Source organism: Schistocerca nitens, chromosome 5 (assembly GCF_023898315.1).
Source record: "Schistocerca nitens isolate TAMUIC-IGC-003100 chromosome 5, iqSchNite1.1, whole genome shotgun sequence".
Taxonomy (NCBI): Eukaryota; Metazoa; Arthropoda; class Insecta; order Orthoptera; family Acrididae; genus Schistocerca; species Schistocerca nitens.
The window spans coordinates 760,174,681-760,197,587 of NC_064618.1; the positions used below are offsets into that span (position 1 = coordinate 760,174,681).

Below are 22,907 nucleotides of genomic sequence, written 5' to 3' on the forward strand. Positions count from 1 at the left end.
CATTTCACGAACGCTCGATTGGTCAGGCCGGGGCCCACACTTTGGCCTGCTCGTACCTCAGACCCTAATGCCCTAGACTTTTGGTTATGGGGATACTTGAAGGAATTGATCTACGCCACGCCAATCAACGATGTGGAGACCCTACAGGGTCGCGCCTTCAATGCGTGCCAGCGGATACAACAACAACTGAATATGCTTCAAAGGGTGCATCATTCCTTACGCCGGAGGGCAGAGGGGTACATTGCCGTTGTAAGACGTGTATATTTGTATTGTCTATTGTCAAACCACAATTTATGTAAGATGTTTATACTTTATTAGTAGGATTAAGTAGGAATAATTAATGTTTGTCATGTTGGAAATAATTGTGGTAGCAGGGATTGTCTGCACCAGAAAGCATTGTTGGCGGGAGAGACCGCACTTTAGCGTTCGTAGGAAGTCAGTAGTAAGCGAGATGTGATGCAAGTCGGTAGCAGGTCTGAAGCGAGAGGTTGAGAGGAGCGGTGTGCCTGCCAGCCACCAGCTATGATTTACAAAAGACTATAAACGGATGTACAGAGACATCAGCTAACTATTGTCATAAGAGGAACTAATATTATTGAATTATTTTTTTCAGAAACTCAAGACTACTGAAGGTATGTTTGCGCAATGCTAGTTGTAAGATTATTGTAAAACGTAAGTCCCATTTGAAAGTTTGTAAAATCATTGCATTCAGAATACAATTAATTTTTGCCAGCGATATTGTATTACTGATTATAATCCATCCCAAAAACCATCAACGTAAAACTTTGCAAAATTTTATTGTTGTCAAGTAAAAGTTTAACTGTGAATTACGTAACGTCAGTCAAATTAATTAAAGAATAACATCAGCTTTGGTATTAAAGAATAACGTCAGCTTTGGTATTAAATACAACCACTTATTATGACAGCCCACCAGCAGCTAATAAAGTATAGTAAAACAGAATAAGTATATTCATGTCGCAGTTCGATGTAGCAGTCAGATGGCGATCCAGTAACATTAAAAAAGGTAAGGAACAGTTTTGGGTTATTGCAGATAACGACTGAGGGCCAAGACGACGACACATTGTATGTTTCGTCGAAATAATCAGAAAATCACTTTTAATAAGCAGCAATTAACTTTGTATGCAAATATTGAGAAAGAGAATAAATTTCGTAGGGTAGATTTCATTTGTTATTATTAAGCAACAGATAAAAATCCTAAGGGAAGGTTTCATAGGTTACTGTAGAAGGGAAGGTTATCATTAACAAAAGAGATATAGAGGAGACGGGAAGGTTTCAACATGAACCTGTATATCCCCCACATCAGGCTTATACACACTCTTCTCTGATGCTATGAAACCTTCAGTTTCCTTTTCTCCATGCTCCGGAGATTCACGGCGTCGCTCAAAGTTACACTCGCTGCGGCCATTGCCTGAATCTACGTACTTCTGGCGAAGTAGAGTATGCCAGACAAATTACGGGATTTACTGCTCCGCGGATTTACTTCGAAACGTTTATTGGCACACCTGGATAAATTTTCTCCATTGATACACAAGTAAAATAAATCTAAATAAGGGCCACCCGCCTCGCTTTGACCCGCGAGACAGGATTGTGATTCTCACAAGTCCAAACTAGATAATTAAAATATCTGTAGTTATCTAACTGTTATCAAGAAGAAATTCCGACATCAGGCCCCTGTACTGGAAGACACTGAGGTGACAGAAGTCATGGGATACTTGTTAATATCGTGTCGGACCTCGTTACTCCCGGCGTCGTGCAGCAACTCGACGTGGCCTGGGCTGAATCGTTGGAAGCCCGTGCAAAAAAACTGAGCCATGCTGCCTCTAAAGCCGTCCATAATTACGGAAGTGTTGCCGGTGCATGATTTTGTGCACGAACTGACCTCTCGATTAAGTGCCATAAATGTTCAATGGGATTCATGTCGGGCGATCTGGTTCGCCAAATCATTCGCTCGAATTGTCCGGAATGTTCCTCAAACCAATCACAAACAACTATGATCTGGTGACAGGGCGCATTGTCATCCACAAATATTCTATCGTTGTTTGGGAACATGAAATCCATGAACGGCTGAAAATGGTCTAGAAGTAGCCGAACATAAGGATTTCCAGTCAGTGGTGGGGTGAGTTGGACAACAGAACCCAGTCCATTCCTTGTAAACACAGCCCACACCATTATGGAGCCACCCTAGATCACGTAACTAATGAGGAGGTATTGAATAGGATTGGGGAGAAGAGAAGTTTGTGGCACAACTTGACTAGAAGAAGGGATCGGTTGGCAGGACATGTTTTGAGGCATCAAGGGATCACAAATTTAGCATTGGAGGGCAGCGTGGAGGGTAAAAATCGTAGAGGGAGACCAAGAGATGAATACACTAAGCAGATTCAGAAGGATGTCGGTTGCAGTAGGTACTGGGAGATGAAGAGGCTTGCACAGGATAGAGTAGCATGGAGAGCTGCATCAAACCAGTCTCAGGACTGAAGACCACAACAACAACAACAACAGCATCAGCCTGCGCAGTGCCTTGTTGACAACTTGGCTCCTTGATTTCATGGGGTCTGCGCCACACTCGAACCCTGCCATCAGCTCTCACCAGCCAACATCAGGAGTCATTTACCGGGCCACGGTTTCCCGGTCGTCTAACGTCCAATCGATGCGGTCACGAGCTCAGTAGAGGTGCTGCACGTGCTGTCGAGCTGTTACTAAAGGCAGTCGCGTCAGTCAAGTGCTGCCTAAGTCCATTAGCGCCAAATTTCGCCGCACTGTCCTAACGGATATGTACGTCATACGCCCCACAGTAATTTCACTGCAGTGTTGCTTATCTGCTAGCACGGACAACTCTACGCAAATGCCGCTGGTCTCCGTCTTTAAGTGAAGACCGCTGCGTGGTCGTGGTGAGAGTGTAAGGTTGTTGCTTTATTTTGCTATGAAAGCGGTACTGATAGACAATAAAAGCGGGTTAAAAGCTGTGTGCTGTCTGGGGAAGTTAACCGTGCATTACTGCGCAACTGTTTCACCAGGTATCTAGTCTAGGTTTACCAAATTCCCAAACAGACTAACATTAATTATAAACTTTTAATAGTCATACAACAACCTGTAATATATATATAAAAAAAGAGAATTTAAATAAAAAGAAAGAAATCAGTTTATATTTGGAAATTTATTTTAAGATTGATCATTGAAATTTCAGCATATTAAACTCGATTCATAACTAAGCTGGTGCCTTATTTAGGATTGTGAAAATGTGAGATTGTAATCTTACGGAACACATCAAATATGGAACCAAGATTGGGAGACTGCATACAACACTGCATTCATAAAACAACACACAAAGAACGTTGAAACGCATGCAAGAGAAAGTTAACCACTACAAACAGATTCAAATTTTCACCCAATGAAATTACGTTCGTAGCACAATCCTGTCCGTCATGTAATTACCACACACTGGTATACTAAATTCATACTAACTCTCTGTGAAATCTTCCCAAAAAGAATAGCTGAGGGCTACTTTGATGATTACACCACATGCTTCACGTGGTCAACTTGGTTTACACAAAGCGTATAACTCCACAATAATTTTGATAATTAAAATAAATTAGATCGAAAAGCAATTTACAAAAGAAAAACCTCGAACCGGTTATTAACGTCTTAGTGTTAACCTGACGGGTCAAACAGTTATATAAGCACGTGGTACTAGTCTCGCAAAGTACATCCCACGTAGGTTGAACATAAAGAAAAGTTGCTATATTGAAAAATATTGTCAAGACGAGACGTTATAATCACACAAGCATTCGCATTTAAGATTGATCTTAGTTAGAGTTACTGATCAACACGTGGTTCCACTTTACTCACAAAGTAGTGACAAAGCAACTACTGGAAAATAATCTGAACTTCACACGAGAATTGCACTGCGCTGCAATTTAAGATAACATTAGATATTTTAGACCTAAACCTGAAATAAAGGTGATTAAATTTTCAGTTAGGCTGAACTTAAGAAATCCATTGTCCTACGGACTTAGCAGACACGCGCTTAGCCGGAGATCTTACCACTTCAGACGCTCGCCACGGACGGACTGACCTGGTCCCTTCCTGAGGGGTGGCTCACAAATACAAACGGAAGTGGCCAGAGGGGCAGCTTCCTATACCAACATGACAACGGACGGACAGGACCATACTAAGGATAGAAACCTCTTTGCTTTTAGAAAGCGTAGCTACCTGTTACGACGTTGGTCCTACTGTTCTCTAGCAGACAGCCTTGTCTGCTACCCTCAAGCATGCAAATAGAAATACATTTGCTCATTCATCCTCTCACATAGAAGGGAAGGGGGATGACAGTATCTTATCATATACAGTATATAAAAGAAAGCGGATGTAGGTTCCGTATGAGACTGTGTGACATGAATTACATATAAACTGTGTTTTAAAGTGTAGTAGTGTGACAGATCGTTCTTGTTTATGTGTAAAAGTAACACGTTCCACTACTCAGTCTCCTCGCATATGGTCAGAAACGCCACAGTAAATTTATAAGAGGAATTTATGCCGTAAATGACAACAGATTTAAGAAATTAAAAATGAAAGGAATCCAACAGAGACCTTTCAAGAGGTAATGCCTGAAATTTGTTATCCTCTCCACACTCTTTGACACTGTGGATCTCGTAATATTGATTTTCCCAACGATCTCCGACACAGAATGCCCCATGTGTCTAGCTCCAACTACCATTCCGCATTCAAAGTCTGTTGTATCCAGTCGCGCGGCCGTAATCATCTAGGAAACCTTTTCCCATGAATCACCTGAGTACAAACGGCAGCTTCACGAGTGCTCTGCTCTTTTTCACCTTGCGTACGCGATACTACCGTTATCTGCATATGCGCATATTGCTATCCCATCACTTTTGTCACCTCAGTGTATGTTTACCGATAATAGATCAAATGATGGTTCAAATGGCTCTGAGCACTATGGGACTTAACTTCTGAGGTCATCAGTCCCCTAGAACTTAGAACTAATTAAACCTAACTAATCTAAGGACATCACACACATCCATGCCCGAGGCAAGATTCGAACCTGCGACTGTAGCGGTCGCTCAATTCCAGATTTGAGCGCCTAGAACCGCACAGCCACTCCGGCCGGCTACCTAAGGACATCACACACAGCCATGCCCGAGGCAGGATTCGAACCTGCGACCGTAGCGGTCGCGCGGTTCCAGACTGTAGCAACTAGAACCGCTCGGCCACCACGGCTGGCGATAATAGACCAATGCACTGCCTCCAGCTGGTTACCACAACAACAAAATAGGAAAAGGAGCAAACGGGGTAAAATGACCACCCTAAGAAAACGGTACTTTTCACTAACATCGTGTCACGTGCGCGAGTAACGTATCAGTATAAGCTGTATACTTTCTGTAACTATAAAACGCTACTACTGTTATTGAAATACACCTCTTGTAGTAGAAAACTGTAGTTAAGTGAACGTCTGCAAAGAGACTCTTTTGCCAGGTAGATACGGTAAAGTGGCCAGAGACAAAGACAAGGAAAAATAAGATCAGATGAAGTGGAATCCAGTTTTCTGATTCTTATGTTTGGGTGTTTGCTCCTAAACAGTGTTATCCAATCCTCACCTGCCATCTTTTTCTTTTTGTTGAGTAGGTATGGTAGATTATTCCACTCTATTATGGTAGATATTTCTATTCTATTACTCTAATTTATTTTATTATGGTAGATTATACCTAAGTGCTGCAAACCAGTTACTTATACGCCATCACATCTGCGTTCCATGTCGAAAATATAGTTAAGGAGTTCTTCCTCTTGCTTTGGATTGAATACAAATGTGAAGTTCCCGAGAATTTTCTTGTTTTCAGTAGCATCATCGTTATTTTTAAGAACTCTCCTTCTAAGTGTGTCTCTTATGACACAGTACAATTTGGCTGTAGCAGACGACATATTTTCTTTTCTTGCAGTGTCTAATGCATGATGCATAGTTTAGGAATCCTACGATTGCTGAAGTGATTTTCTTAAATAATTTGATGGCATCTTAACATACACATGTAATAAGGGAACATAGTTTTTCACCAAGTTATTAAGATACTGATATCTAAGTGTACTTATTTAATGAAATACTCTTGTCCTATTGCCATTTCCATTGTCTTCTAACACGGTACAAGGTATAAAATATATGTTATCGCACAATGGTCACTTGGGCACCTAGTCCTGTCAGGCGGTTGGCCACTATGCCCGACTGGACGCCATTACGGTAAATTTTGTCTGAATCCGAAATTACATATCCTAGGCAATTTGTTAACACGTGGTTTAGAATGCTAAAACACAACATTTTAGAAGTACTGTAGCAATTAACTGTCACAGTCTATGTTTTTCTCCAATGCATGCAAATTAATTTGCCACTTTACCTCACTTTTGACGTAGAGAAAACTGCAGACGGACGCTCACAGCTATCACCACGAAACTCGCTGACAAATCCAAAGAAGTCTCTGTAATTAGTTTTAAATGTTTGCTAATAGGCTACAGGAACCTCCAAGATAATGAAACAAAGTGGCTACTTTACTTGCCCTAGCCACTGCAGCCGTCTTCAACTTACAGTTCATTGTCAATAAGGAAAACGTCACACACAAACACCACACTCAAACTGCATGTAAACGAAAGACATTTACTTGTTACAATTCACCCTAGGCATGTCCATCACTTTTATCCAACACCACCTGCAGCGAACTAGTGGTTCCAAGCTCCTCTCTGGAGCCTCTTCCTACGGTTTACTACACGCTCACTAATCCGCAACACACGTCGTTAAAATGGGAAAAGTGCCTAACCAGAAATTCAAGACCGCGCACGGGAACGTACTTTCTAATTGTTCGTAAGTTTGCCGTCACGCAAAACAGTAATCTCATTGATCGCGATCATTAACTCCAAGCCAACGACAAGATAACCACGGCACGCTACCTCAACCCCACGAATTCCGCCGGCTGACTCTTCGATTTCGCGAGCTCCAAACAGCTCCACGTCATTGAATATTCAGGCTTCCGACCGATTAGACTCCTGACTGCATGCAGTTTGTTTGACACCTTCTCTAAGGCGCTGCTTCTTGCGTGCACTTTTAGAATCTTCCCTGTGAATGTTGGCAAACACAGGCCGTGACGGGAATTAATAGTCCTTGAGATGAGCCTAGACGTCACCGATCACTATCCTTTTAAGAAGATTGAGGACAAACCGTCCCATCAAGTGCAGGCTGAAGAAAGCTTCCTTCCACAACGAACCGAACCTGTCGTAGGCAATAACCACAGGAAGAGCACACAACTATGACTAGGAAATGATATCTACAGCTATTGTGAAATTTCAGAGAGTTCATCCACTAAAGCAAAGCTGTCCATTTTCCTAAACTATAATCGATTTTGTGCTAACATTTTCGAAAGTTGCAACGTTATGAAGGACACTGTGACGAATCACAAAATAAGAGGACAAAATAAGATAAATTCAAGGAATTGGAGACTTTAATCTGTCGAGGTGAAGAAGGCATTTGGAGGCTTTCACAGATGAATCGAGAGCTGGTGGCCACCAGTACAGGTGCGAGACCGTCGCTCGCTCTCATATTCGTAAAGCATCGAAGCGGGCGCCGAGCATGCTGCCAACAGGCGAGGTAATCAAGAGGCTGAAACGCCCTGTCTGTAAGGAAACGGCTATGGCAAAAAGTCATCATCACTAGTTACAAATAAACGAATAAAAGCATATGGAGGAAAAAAGTAGTTCATTCTCACATTTTTGATTTCCAACTTGCTGCAAAAGTCTTAATTTGGTAGCGAAAATCGTAAAAAAATAACGAAGTAAGAATAGAAAAACAGCTTTATGCAGGAGGTGGAGGCTCCTCATTGGTCAGTTTGTACCGCCTTTTCTTGGGAGACAGAGTAAAGTTTCTAGAGGTAGAAACGACCACTTGGATAGCTGATCAGCAAGGGAAGGAATATCTGTCAGACTGAAGACGAAATCAGAAAATGTATGACTTAAATCATTTTGCATTCAAAGCGAATGGATTCTCTCATGGGCAGCAGTATTATTGATACACTAATGGCCATTAAAATTGCTACACCAAGAAGAAATGCAGATGATAAACGGGTATTCATTGGACAAATATGTTATACTAGAACTGACATGTGATTACATTTTCACGCAATTTGGGTACATAGATCCTGAGAAATCAGTACCCAGAACAACCACCTCTGGCCGTAATAACGGCCTTGATACGCCTGGACATCGAGTCAAACAGAACTTGGATGGCGTGTGCAGGTACAGCTGCCCATGCAGCTTCAACACGATACCACAGTTCATCAAGGGTAGTGACTGGCGTAGTGTGACGAGCCAGTTGCTCGGCCACCATTGACCAGACGTTTTCAGTAGGTGAGAGATCTGGAGAATGTGCTGGCCAGGAAGCCAGCAGTCAAACATTTTGTGTATCCAGCAAGGCCCGTACAGGACCTGCAACATGCGGTCGTGCATTATCCTGCAGAAATGTAGAAATTCGCAGGGATCGAATGAAGGGTAGAGCCACGGGTCGAAACACGTCTGAAATGTAACGTCCACTGTTCAAAGTGCCGTCAATGCGAACAAGAGGTGACTGAGACGTGTAACCAATGGCACCCCATACCATCACGCCGGGTGATACGCCAGTATGGCGTTGACGATTACACGCTTCCAATGTGCGTTCACCGCGATGTCGCCAAACACGGATGCGACCATCATGATGCTGAAAGCAGAACCTGGATTCATCCGAAAAAATGACGCTTTGCCATTCGTGCACCCAGGTTCGTTGTTGAGTGCACCGTTGCAGGCGCTCCTGTCTGTGATGCAGCGTCAAGGGTAACTGCAGCCTTGGTCTCCGAGCTGATAGTCCTTGCTGTTACAAACGTCGTCGAACTGTTCGTAGAGATGGTTGTTGTCTTGCAAACGTCCCCATCTGTTGACTCAGGGATCGAGACGTGGCTGCACGATCCGTTACAGCCATGCAGATAAGATGCCTATCATCTCGACTGCTAGTGATACGAGGCCGTTGGGATCCAGCAGGCGTTCCGTATTACCCTCCCGAACCCATCGATTCCATATTCTGCTAACAGCCATTGGATCTCGACCGACGCGAGCAGCAATGTCGCGATACGACAAACCGCAATCGCGATGGGCTACAATCCGACCTCCATCAAAGTCAGATACGTGATGGTACGCATTTCTCCTCCTTACACGAGGCACCACAACAACGTTTCACCAGGCAACGCCGGTCAAGTGCTGTTTGTGTATGAGAAATAGGTTGGAAACTTTCCTCATGTCAGCACGTTGTAGGTGTCGCCACCGGCGCCAGCCTTGTGTGAATGCTCTGAAAAGCTAATCATTTGCGTATTACAGCATCTTCTTCCTGTCGGTTAAATTTCGCGTCTGTAGCACGTCATCTTCGTGGTGTAGCAATTTTAATGGCCAGTAGTATATATTTACTATATTAACTGTTATTATATTTAGATGACTGAATAGATCAATTGCTAAGTTTAAAAGTATCTTCGTAGCTATAGCTTCTCAGCGGACGAAATGAAACTTGATGGGCTTAGTGAGTATGTGATGTTATTTCAGTGATTACGAAATAAAGTTGAATTTACAAGGAACTTGGCAGTATGAGCCCACTTATCAGCTGAGCATCTCGTGTGGCCTGATGCGTACCCTGTTTCAGTTGGGAAGAGCGTCATAAAGCCGTTTAATCCTCTCCTGAGGTAACTTGGCCTACAACTGTTGTAACTGTCTGATATCCCGGCTACTGGCACTGGGACAGAGTTGACGACCAAGATGGTCCCACGCACGTTCTATCGGAGATACATATGGCAGTCTTTCTCGCCATGGGAGTACCTCAATCTCAAGCAGACTATTCATAGAGACAAGTGCCATGTGTGGACGAACACCGCGCTGTTGATAAATGACACCACGGTACTTTCGTATGGGGGGGGGGGGGGGGTAAAACATGAGCACCCAAGATGCCCAGGACATAACGTTGTGTTCCCTCAGTCACTAACAGCTACACCAGATGGGTTCCCACAGAATGACGCCAAAAGTAACACCGCCTTGCCGCTCAAAAACATTCCAACTATAAGATGTTCCCAGGTCGCGCCATACTCGCCGACAATTGTCATCTAGGGCTGAGCAGAACCACGACTCATCGCTGAATACAATAAGACGCCATTTATTAGCAGTCCATGCTTCCCAGTCATAACACAATCTCTAATGCAGACGATTTTGTTATGATGTTACCGGCAACCTAAGGACGGCGTGGTAATTCCCTTGTCTGACTGTTGCTAGTCTCTGATCAATGGTGCGGGAGCTGATGGGTTGGTGTTACGATGCGCTTGGCGCACAATGCAATATCGGAACATTGATGACAAATATGGCCACCCTCATGTTCCTATGCAGCCCAAAATCGGGCCACTGGCAGATCATAGCGCGTCACAAATCTAGATATTGCACGATTCAACCAACCGTCCAAATGAAGACACACAACAAGGCATCTTTGAAACTCTGTCAGATCCTGATAAATGTGTCTCACACTAGTGTGCGGCGTCTCTTTGTCCTTTACGGTGATCACGCATCGTCTGACGGAATTCATGTTCCTTATACACTGAAGCGCCAAAGAAACTTTTATAGGCAAGCGTATCAGATACAGAGATATGCAAACAGGCGAATATGGCGTTGCGCATATAAAACAAGCGTCTGGCGCAGTTGTTAGATCGTTTACTGCTGCCACAATGGCAGGTTATCAAGATTTACTAGATGTACAGGTATGAAATGAGCGTTAAGATACAAATGTGTCGATAAGGAACATTTGTTGTGAACGAGCCTTAATTTTTTTTGTTTGGTTGGTATGACATCTCTCAAAGATATTTAGTATACATCAAGTCATGGAACAAACATATGTTATCATCGTGTTAACAATGTCGAATTTTGTACCAGAAAGTGATGATTTACGGATAGCATTAATTTTTTGTTTTCATTTGGAAAAAAGTGCTGCAGAGTCGCATCGAATGCTTGTTGGGGCATATGGTGATCACGCTCTATCAGAAGCAACATGCAAAAGATGGTTTTAACGGTTCAGAAATAATGATTTTGATGTAAGAAGTGAAGAACGTGGAAGATCACCAAACAAGTTCGAAGACGCCGAATTGGAAGCAATATTGGATGAAAATGATACTTTGAGTCAGAAGCAAATGGCAGCAATGCTAAATGTTGCACAACAAACAATTTCTGACCGTTTGAAAGCTATGGGAAAGATCAAAAGTGTGGAAAATGGGTGCCACATGAATCGAATGAAAGACAGATGGAAAGCCGAAAAACCATTTGTCAAATTTTGCTTCAAAGACATGAAAGAAAATCAATTTTGCATCGAATTGTTACTGGCGATTAAAAATGGATTTATTTTAAGAATCCTAAACGGAAAAATCATGGGTTAATCCGGGACAACCATCAACATCGACTGCAAAACCAGATCGATTCGGCAAGAAGACAATGCTCTGTATTGGGTGGGATCAGAAAGGTGTGGTGTAACATGAGCTTCTAAAATCCGGTGAAACTGTGAATACTAATCGCTACAGACAACAAATTATCAATTTGAACTGTGCATTGATCGAAAAAACACCAGAATGGGCCAGAAGACATGGCAAAGTAATTTTTTACACGACAATGCACCTGGACGCAAACCAAAACGTTCAGGATACAATCAAAACACTTGGCTGGGAGCTGCTACCCCACCCGCCGTATTCACCAGACTTGCCCCCTTTCGACTACCATTTGTTTTCATCAATGGGACACGCATTGGCTGAGGAACACTTCGATTCCTACGAAGAAGTCGAAAATTGGGTGTCTGATTGGTTTGCTTCAAAAGACGAACATTTCTATTGGCGTGGTGTCCACAAATTGCCAGAAAGGTGGTCCAAATGTATAGAAAGCAATGGTCAGTACTTTGAATAAAATGTTTTTACTTTTCAATTCAAAATTAGTGTTTCATTTTCACAAAAAAACGCTCATTTCATACCGGTGCACCTGGTATGTGAGTGTGAACGTGGTGTTATAGTCGGCGCACGAGCGATGGAACACAGCATCTTCGAAGTAGCGATGAAATGGGGATTTTCCCGTTCGACCATTTCGCGAGTGTACCATGAACATAAGGAATCTGGTAAAACAAACTGCCTATTGGCTTCTGTCTCGGGTTCTTCGGCCGACGTTCATCTAATGATTTTTCTGACGTTTCGCCAGCACGAGTGGCTGGCATTGTCAAAGCTTCACCCTCCATTGCCGGTGGGTGAAGCTTTGACAATGCCAGCCACTCGTGCTGGCGAAACGTCAGAAAAATCATTAGATGAACGTCGGCCGAAGAACCCGAGACAGAAGCCAATAGGCAGTTTGTCAACAAGTGGCCACGAAAGCCTTAACAATTTTGTAATCTGGTAAAACGTAAAAATCTCCGACATCGCTGCAGCCGGAAAAAGATACTGCAAGAACGGGACCAACGAAGACTGAAGAGAATCGTTCAACGTGACGGAAGTGCAACCCTTCCGCAAATTGCTGCAGATTTCAAATGTGGGTCATCAACAAGTGTAAGCGTGCGAACCATTGAACGAAACATCATCGATATGGGCTTTCGGAGCCGTAGGACCACTCGTGTACCCTTGATGACTGCACGACACAACTCTTTACGCCTCGCCTGGCCCGTTAACACCGAAATTGGACTGTTGATAACTAGAAACGTGTTGCCTGGTCGGACGAGTCTCGTTTCAAATTGTATCGCGCTGATGGACCCGTACGGGCATGGAGACAACCTCATGAATCCATGGACCCTGCATGCTATCAGGGTACAGGGGACTGTTCAAGCTGATGGAGGCTCTGTAATGGTGTGGGGCGTATGCTGTTGGAGTGATATGGGACACTTGATACGTCTAGACACGACTCTGACAGGTGACACGTATGTAAGTATCCTGTCCGATCACCTGTATCCATTCATGCCCATTGTGCATTCCGACGGACTTGGGCATTTCCAGCAGGACAGTGCGCCACCCCACACGTCCAGAATTGCTACAGAGTGTGTCCAGGAACACTCTTCTGAGTTTAAACACTTCCGCTGACCACCAAACTCCCCAGACATGAACATTATTGAGCATATTTGGGATGCCTTGTAACGTGCTGTTCAGAAGAGCTCTCCGCCCCTGGTACTCTTACGGAATTGTGGACAGTCCTGTAGGATTCATACTGTCATTTCCCTCGAGCACTACTTCAAACATAAATCGAGTCCATGCCACGTCGTGTTGCGGCAATTCTGCGTCCTCGCGTCCTCGCGATATTAAGCACGTGTACCAGTTCTTTGGTTCTTCAGTGTATACCCTATCAGGCAGTATTAAACACTAACAACACTAACACACTGCGTTGGGCTTTCCACCTTTCGCGGAGAATTGCAGCTCTAATCATTTGCATACCCACCAACGCTGTGTAAATGAACGAAGTTATACTGACATCCGATTATGTCTTTGTGTGCCTTACTTTTTTTGTCGGGTATCTTATATTAACATCATATTTTGCATTTTGAAAAACATTGATTCATAGAATCGAAATGAATTAATAATGGTGGTGAAATATGTCATTGAGTACTTTCAGGATATTCTAATGCACGACATCAGGACAAACACTGGAGATTATGGCCACATACCTTCTGGAGCTGTACAGTCGTTCTCCTCCAACAGCAGTTTAAATCATCCAAATCTGTAAAGATAAAGTACGTTTCAGAGAATGAAAGCAATCTTTCTTGCGGTATCAGTAAATAAATTTTTGATGAGTAATATTTTAGATCTCTGCTCACATGGCGCCAACTAAAATTTTTACCACTGATCATCTGAAAAAGACCCGTATCGCTTGTATTAAAAAAAAAAAAAAAAAAAAAAAAATTGTTTCATGAACTGGAAAAAAGTGCAGTTCATCATCTGATTTGTAGAACATCTAGCTTATTCAAAGAATATTCTTAGCCGGCCGCTGTGACCGAGCGGTTCTAGGCGCTTCAGTCCGGAACCGCGCTGCTGCTACGGTCTCAGGTTCGAATCCTGCCTCGGGCATGGATGTGTGTGATGTTCTTAGGTTATTTAGGTTTAAGTAGTTCTAAGTCTAGGGGACTGATGATCTCAGATGTTAAGTCCCATAGTGCTTAGAGCCATTTGAACTGTTTTTGAATATTCTTATGAAATACATTTGATGTCACGACATCCAAGTTTTTCACTGCTGCTTCCTTGTGTAAAATCTTCTCAGTATTCAAATCCCGTCAAATTGGAGTTGATATTCGAGGTTTCGAAGATTGAAACCGTGGTTTACAAGACTGTGACTGGTCGGGAGACGTTGCTTGGAATTCTAACTTCAATTGGTGGTGACGTCACCTGGCGAGCGGGATTCGCATGTGCGAAAGTGGGTATGCGGAGGTATACCACCTCCGAGCTCTCCCCCATCGGGCAGCGGTTGAGGGGCCCCCAGCATCTTATCTCCTCTTAAGGGTTTGACATTCGATTGTATTTCTTTGAAGGCGCTCCACCTAAAGTGCTCGTATCCACGCACCGCTCAGATTATAGCCTCCGCCTCTGTTAAAATTCTTGCTGCACGTGCAAATTTCTATCGCTGCTTTTATTTCGGAATCCAAGGAGGTCCATGCATGGGGAGAACCTTCGTTTCTCAGAACTGATCTTCTGCCCTTCTGTAGAGCTTTGTTCCACGTATCGCCCAGTCCTCAAGTTGTCAGTAGTCTACCTGATGTGCCGTTCAAAGACGAATAAGTTTTGTGGTTGTCCCTCACACGGACACGCTGCATACATTTATCTGCGCGTGCGAGAAACGCGATTCTTATGAGAAGGAAGAAGAAAGTTGGTGGCGAGTAGAGGAGAGGCGGTGGCGTTAAATTCCTAATCAGCAGACTTTGTGCCAATGTCATGCCTTAAATTCCAAACTCCTCTACAGTGTCCCATGAAACGAGGGCGTGTGACACTGTTGACCCTTATCCGTTCGTCGGATGGGAACCTTAAGCACGGCGGCCCACTTGGTGCTATTATGGAGTAGTAGGCTATGTGCTAACTATGCCATACTAAACATTCTTACCCTTACTTTAGACTATGACGCAGTTAGGCACATAAGAATTTCAAGATTTGACAATTACTTTAACCTCCCGTCAGATTATTCTTACAGATAGAAATTACTTATCCCGCCTGTTTTTGACAGTGTGAAATTGGAAATTTGTGGTAAGGTCTTATGGGACCAAACTGCTGAGGTCATCGGTCCCTAAGCTTACGCGCTACTTAATGTAACCCAAACTAACTTACGCTAAGAACAACACAGACACCCATGCCCGATGGACGACTCGAACCTCCGACGGGGTGAGCCGCGTGGACCGTGACAAGACGCTTGAGACCGGGCGGCTACCCCGCGCGGCCTGACAGTGTGATTATTTGAATAGTTATTAATGGATGAATGTTTATCTGGAGAGTGATTTGCAAACAGAAACTCTGGGTAGTGAGCAATGTCGAACTCTCTACTGTAAAAACAGATACTGGCAGAAGTAAAGCTGTGAGTACCGGCCGTAAGTCGTGCTTCGGTAGCTCAGTTGGTAGAGCACTTGCCCGCGAAAGGCAAAGGTCCCGAGTTCGAGTCTCGGTCGGGCACACAGTTTTAATCTGCCAGGAAGTTTCATATCAGCGCACACTCCGCTGCAGAGTGAAAATCTCATTCTCTCTACTGTAAGTTCCGTGTTCCACAAATTCTTTCTGCGTCGCTATCCAATTTGATTAAAATTGGGAAAATTTAACATACTTTATAAGAACTGAATTAATTACTGAACTGGTAAGCGTAACTAATGTGTTAACATTAATAAAAAGATCCAATTGAATATATGGAATGAGCAGAAGGGAACAATTTAAATACTACCGTTAAATCAAATAATTCAGAGCAAGCGGGAGATTAAGCCTCAACAAACAGAATAATACAATGGACAAAGTCCACAAACATAAGACCTGCCTTTTGCACTTCGCCGGCCGCGGTGGTCTCGCGGTTCTAGGCGCGCAGTACGGAACCGTGCGACTGCTACGGTCGCAGGTTCGAATCCTGCCTCGGACATGGATGTTTGTGATGCCCTTAGTTAGGTTTAAGTAGTTCTAAGTTCTAGGGGACTAATGACCACAGCAGTTGAGTCCCATAGTGCTCAGAGCCATTTGAACCATTTTTGCACTTCATAAACGCCAGGTGCGATGTATTAAAGATAATGTTGCAAAAGGAGTCAAGTTTGTCTCAGAAACAGTCATCATTGTTTAACATAGTTTATTAAAATAAAACATCACATTAAAAATTCACAAAGTAATTATAAACTATGATCTGTCGTTGCCTGTTGCTTAGTTAATAAACTCATTCACATTATTATTATATTGACGGCTGAGGTACATTAAGGTGATAAATGAAAAGGAAATATTAGACGCGCAGGGGAAAAGTTGACACAAACATACGTGATTCACATATACATGAATAGAGACAAAAAGAATTTTGCCCATCACAATACTTCAAAGGGTCAGAAGTTCATCCCTGTCGGTGTGATTCAATTATTGTAATAAGAATATTATAGAACACTTTACGACAAAGAAATTTATCTGCATCACCTTGCACATGAAACTAAGGTATTCTGGCGTGAAACATCCGCAAATGCCGGGAGTATTCATGAACAAAGCAAAACTACTAAGACTCGCGAAAACTTCAAGAACGCAGATGTAGACCGTGTAGACGCAAGTACCAACAAAATATGACGTGTAATTAAGAATAAAACTTATTTAAGATGGTACTGCAATTATACAACGTGAAATCACCACCACGTGGTATCAGAACAGGTACACAATCTGAAAACTGAAACGAAAGGAAAGGTGGAAGAAATAACACACACACACACACACGCACACGAGAAAAGGTCATACATACAGCGGAGGGGGTAGAAATTCCTTTGTAATGACCGAGAAAGCTACGTTGGCTACACTGTTGCTACCACAGTAGACAGACAGATGTTGCTCTGCTACTATATGTATATTCTAAAGTAATCAAGTAAAGCAGTTTCTTGAAATTTCGTTAACAGACTTTCTCGGCGTAGTTTACATCTGTCTCCAAGAGTCTGCCGTTTCAATTTCCTTCAATATCTCTGTGACACTCTCCCATGGATTAAACAAACCTGCGACCATTCATGCTGCCCTTCTCTGTGTAGGTTCAATATCTGGTACGGGTTCCCCACACCTGAGTAATTCTCTAGAACGGGACGCAGGAGTGATTTGTGAGCAGTTTCCACTCTAGACTGATTGTACTCCCCCAGTACTCTACCAATAAACCGAAGTCTCGCATCCACTTTACCCATCACTGAACCTGTGTGATCATTCCATCTCATATCCTTACAAATTGTCACACCCAGGTATTTGTATGAGTTGGCTGATTCCAACAGTGACTCACTGATGTTATAACCATACGATACTGCGTTTTTTTCATTTTTTGAAGGGTACAGTTTTACATTTCTGAACATTTGAAGCAAGTTGCCAGTCTCTGCACCACTTTGAAATCTTATCAAGATCTGACTGAATATTTACGATGCTTCTTTCAGTTAGTACTTCATTACAGATAACTGCATCATCAGCATAAATCCTGATTTTACTATTGTCTTCAAGGTCATTATTATACAACATGCACAAAAAGGGTCCCAGCACACTTCCCTGGGGCACACCCGAAGTTACTTCTACATCTGACGATAACTCTCTATCCAAAATAACGTTTTGCGTCTTCCCTTCCAAAAAGTCCTCAATCCAGTCACAAATTTCACTTGATACCGAGTATGATGGTACTTTTGATAATAAGTGTAGGTGTGGTACGAGTCAAATTTTTCTCGGAAATTAGGAATCACAGCTTCTACCTGATTGCCTTTATCAAAAGCCTTCAGTATATCATGTGAGAAAACTGCGAGTTGCTTTTTTGAAGTCCCGCTGGAGGACGGCCTTAGGCTATCAGGATAGTTAAAGCGAGATTTACGATGAAGGCAGCAAGTAAGCTATAATTTACTCCTTTTTATCTTTATTCAAATAGAAGATATAGTCATTAATTAAAACTTCCGGGCTGAAATGCCGTGGTCCATATATAAAACTACTTCTCCTTCCTGACGTTTCGTTGCCTACTGCGGGCAACATCTTCCGAGGCGAGTCGGCGACTGGCTGCTAGGGGCCGGAGGTCCCGCGTATATAGAGCGCTTAGATGGCACCACCACTCATCACGTGCTTTCGACTTTAAAACTATCTCTGGCTAGTGCCATCTCTCTCGATTACAGGTGATCGATTGTCACTTCGTTGGTGTAAAGTCGGCCGCCATATCTTGTCTAGTTTTAATCCTTCTTCTTTTTTTATTAAAATTATTTTCGTGCTTATAGATCTCTGTAACTTCTCTATACATGCGGGTATAATAACGTGAGGTCCTAGCTATCAAGTTTGTCTCACTAAATTTTATTTCGTGATCACCATCTTTGAAAACGTGTTCCGCTACAGCTGATTTGTCAATTTGTCCCAATCTGCAGCTCCTTTTGTGTTCCGTTAGGCGGGTATTAACACTCCTTTTTGTTGTTCCAATATAAACCATGCCACAGCTACACGGAATTTTATACACACCTAGGGTAGCTAAGGGGTGTCGTGCGTCTTTCACCGATCTTAAACTTGCACTAATTTTCTTGGTAGGTCGAAAGATTGTCTCCACTTGAAACTTGGCCAAAACTTTTTCCAATACGGTCCATGATGTTATGAATAAATGGAAGAAAAACTTTTCCAGCCCACAGTTGTTGTTGTCGTGTATTTTCGGATACTTATCTTCTAGGGCGGAGTGCTCGACCTATCTCGTTGTCAGTGTACCCATTTCTGTTGCAAGCCGTTCGCAAATAGTTTAATTCATCTTGCAAATAAATTGGCTCAAGATGTTATTAGCCTTGTCCACTAAAGTATTTATGACTCCTCTCTTCTGCCTAGGATGACGATTCGAATCCTTGTGTAGGTAACGATCGGTGTGTGTGTCTTTCCTATATACCTTGTGTCCTAAAGTCCCATCTGCCCGTTTAATAACCAATACATCCAAAAAACTTAGTTGTCCATTACTCTCTTTCTCCATGGTGAATTGTATCTTTGGATTGAAACTGTTTATGTGCACCAAAAAATCACTCAGTTTCTCTTCAGCATGATTCCATAAACCAAACGTGTCATCCACGTATCGGTACCATTTGAAGGGGCTTTTATTGGCCGACTGCAGCTCTTGTTGTTCGAAAAATTCCATAAATAGATTAGCAATAGCTAGGCTCAGAGGGCTACCCATCGCCACCCGGTCGTGAAAGCTTACATGTTATGATTAGAAGATATAGTATTGTGAAAGTGGGACGAATTGTTTATTGAAAAAAAAAGAGCTGTATTGCCAGAAGAGGCATCGACGACGTCTGGAACTACTCCTGCTTTGGCGGGATTAATGCAAGCGGAGGGGAGCGTCCCGTATCCTGGAGCATTGCACGTGGCTGCTGGTTGTGTGTGCGCCAGGCGCCGTTGCAGCGGCGGCAGCCTTGACCTTCACAAGGTTAGCCTTCCAGGAAGCGGAGCGCTGAGCAGTCCGGCGCGTTTCCTCATTCGAGCCGCAGACCGGCGCGTGCAGCTGCGCAGGGCGCGAGCTCTGCCCGCTGACACGTTTTGCCCGATTCACAAATATAGAGCCCCCCCACACGAAGTTTCTACACTCACATCTAGGCGTAGCTGTGAGCTAAGGAAGGGCACACGAACTAGTACGAGATCCGTGGGAAGCTTCTGGTGCAAACCGTGCAATAATAGAATGAATGGAAGAAGAAGAGTCATCGATCACCTCTTACGGAACGATGTCCTTTCATTCTGAGCACCATTTCTGACAATGGCGTGACCTCTTGTGCAATCTGCGATACAGAAAGTCTTTTTTTTCGTAATTGTTTGTGCTGTTGGTCAGATGTAAGCGGGACAACACCAGACGTCTCAGTGACTCAATGCTGGTAGGGTATCAGCGTGACATCGAAAGGGTGCAAAAAAGGGCAGCTCGTTTTGTATTATCACGTAGTAGGGGAGAGAGTGTGGCAGATATGATACGCGAATTGGGATGGAAGTCATTATAGCAAAGACGTTTTTCGTCGCGGCGAGATCTATTTACGAAATTTCAGTCACCAACTTTCTCTTCCGAATGCGAAAATATTTTGTTGAGCCCAATCTACATAGGTAGGAATGATCATCAAAATAAAATAAGAGAAACCAGAGCTCGAACAGAAAGGTTTAGGTGTTCGTTTTTCCCGCGCGCTGTTCGGGAGTGGAATGGTAGAGATATAGTATGATTGTGGTTCGACGAACCCTCTACCAAGCACTTAAATGTGAATTGCAGAGTAGTCATGTAGATGTAGATGTAGATGTAGAGGTAGAATAACAGGATACAAGTTGGTGTTGACAGATTTAGATAGACAACCTGAACAAAGTATTTCTTCAACCGAAGTTTGCTGCACACACTGAATATTCGCGCCCAGATGAAAATCTCTAAACTATTGACGACTTAACAACTGAGAAATGGGGTAGAGACCACACATACGCCAAACAATAAGAGAAGTGAATAAAATGATGCCGAAGACAACCTTCACGTTCTTTGCAATTGTAAGTTGTTTTTAATGTATTTATTCATATGACCACATAAAATATTTTCCCAGTGCATATATCGTACACAAGACGGTGAATAGAAAATCTTTTTACATGTTGGTTTTGTAACTTGAAACTCTACTCCATTTAAAGTTTTGTAACAAATTGGATATCATGTAATGAAAAGTTACAAACTGTAGTAATGGTTGGTTTACAAATACTCTACACATGCAATTATTTGTACAGACTAATGCATGAGTTACACATTTTAAACTATGAGGTACTGTGACACTGGATAAAGGCAGTTTTGCATTAGCTAAGATGTCACAGACTTTTTTTAAAAAACATGAACTTCAGAAACAGAGTGATTAGTGCATAAGACACCGTTTACCATGATCAAGACGCCCAGAGCCAACCTGATAAGACTGTTTAAGCTAAAAGTGCGAAATATTGACAACATGTTATTTGGAATACGAAACAGCTAACTGTCCAACTATGTATGGGAAATTTCAACAGATCTATGAACCTGGGACTCTAGCTGTGTCAAAATAAAACGTGTTTTTCCTTTCTCCTCGTTTATTCTAGAGGCATTTCAAATTTTTCTGTTAATTCGTGTAGTAGTATTGAACAATGGTATCCGTAATTGAGAATGAAAGGTACGATAATAGGAATAAATAATGTCTTTGACCACTTTCCTAAGGAATTAACTGTATTTGGTTGACAACAAATATAATTTCAATACAAGGTGAAGTTAATTTTCCTACTTTGCACAGTAATTTTTAATATTTGTTTTTCTGTCAATAAGCTTAAACGTTAATGAAGTACACAATTATTATTATTTTATTATTACTACTATCGTAGTAAATCTAGAAAATGCTAATGTAAAAGTGAGAGAAGGGTACAAAAGTACGAATTTTATGGCACAGTAAGTTGTAGGAAAGGTAATCGTTTCAGCTGGGGGCTGTTGTGTATAGGAATCCGTTATCAAGGGTCAGAATGTGTCTCAGCACAAAGAAAAGAAAGTTTTGTAGAAGTAAGCAACAGGTCATTAGTTTATACGTGGAAGTATACTTTCCCGGTCTACAGTGTTGATGAAAAGTTGTTATCTTTCCAAGGTAGGTGATAGTAGATTACTGAAATACCGCGAAATTTCGATGAGTGTCATTCCGACATTGCCACTGTCCCCCTACCGTGACGTTAGCTAGAGCTAAGATTCAGTTCTCCGCTACTGTGATACTGCTACGGAAGAATTTCGAGAAGGCAGTTACGTAATGGAGAAGGGCAGTAAAGGCTTTGTTCTGAGGCGAACGAGTATTTGTGCTGTACTGTTCTGAAAAATGTGTTGAAGTCGAGGGCATTAGGGAACACTATGAACTTTGTTCACACGATAGAGCAGACAGAGCATATGGAGAATTTTGTGCTTGTCCACATGAAATCAGAAACACCAGTTGCCATCAGTACCGCTTTGTCAGCAGGCAGGACCTCAGAGGGTCGAGAGTTTTTCAATTTTTCTTAACATTTCGATTGCAACCTGGTTGGTAGGTACTCAGAGAGCGCATGGGATAATGTTACGGTTGTCGATGGGGCCGTAAACTGTTACTGTGAGTTGAAGAACCATTTATTTAGACATTTCTTTAAAGATCACAATTAACAATACGGCTGAAGGCCTAGTTAAAGAAAGCTTGAGATGCTTTCTGGGCTGAAGGCCCAAAACCACACCAAAAACAAGAACGGCGGAAGGCCTGGCTTAGAAATCAAAAGCAATTATAAACAGAATTTAAAATTTAAAAAAAGATGCAGTTGAAACAATTAGCGGCTGAAGGGTAACTATAATTAAAACACATTAATAAAAGATTTTACTAACCAGGAAATTTCCTTTTAAACTTACAACACAATGGCTGAAAGCCTAATTAAACAAATATTAACTTATTGCATGGCTGAAGGCCACAAACAAATTTGAAACAACGGCTGAAGGCCTGAACAACAAGTGAGACAAACAATTTAAAATAAACCCCTACCTACTTACAAAAAAAATTTTCCTTTAAAGAATACACATGGCTGAAGGCCTTATTACAAGGGGTTCACGTAAATCCTCGGCTGAAGGCCACACATAACACATCGGACAACTAATGGCTTAGGGACTGGATTACAAACAATTTCAGATAGAACCAA

The 22,907-nt window shown here is 42.5% G+C and overlaps 1 protein-coding gene across 2 annotated transcripts in view; it reads right to left on the minus strand.

The window, feature by feature from the left end:
• The window catches only part of LOC126259709 (sodium/hydrogen exchanger 2-like), a 1,006,529-nt gene that overhangs the window by 376,081 nt on the left and 607,541 nt on the right, over window positions 1-22,907 (minus strand). The window contains exon 2 of one of the 2 annotated variants that reach the window (XM_049956681.1): window positions 13,736-13,788. The exons of the other annotated variant lie outside the window; for it this stretch is intronic. The gene's annotated coding sequence lies outside the window, so the exon portion shown is untranslated. The remainder of the gene's footprint in view (window positions 1-13,735; window positions 13,789-22,907) is intronic. 2 annotated transcript variants of the gene reach the window in all.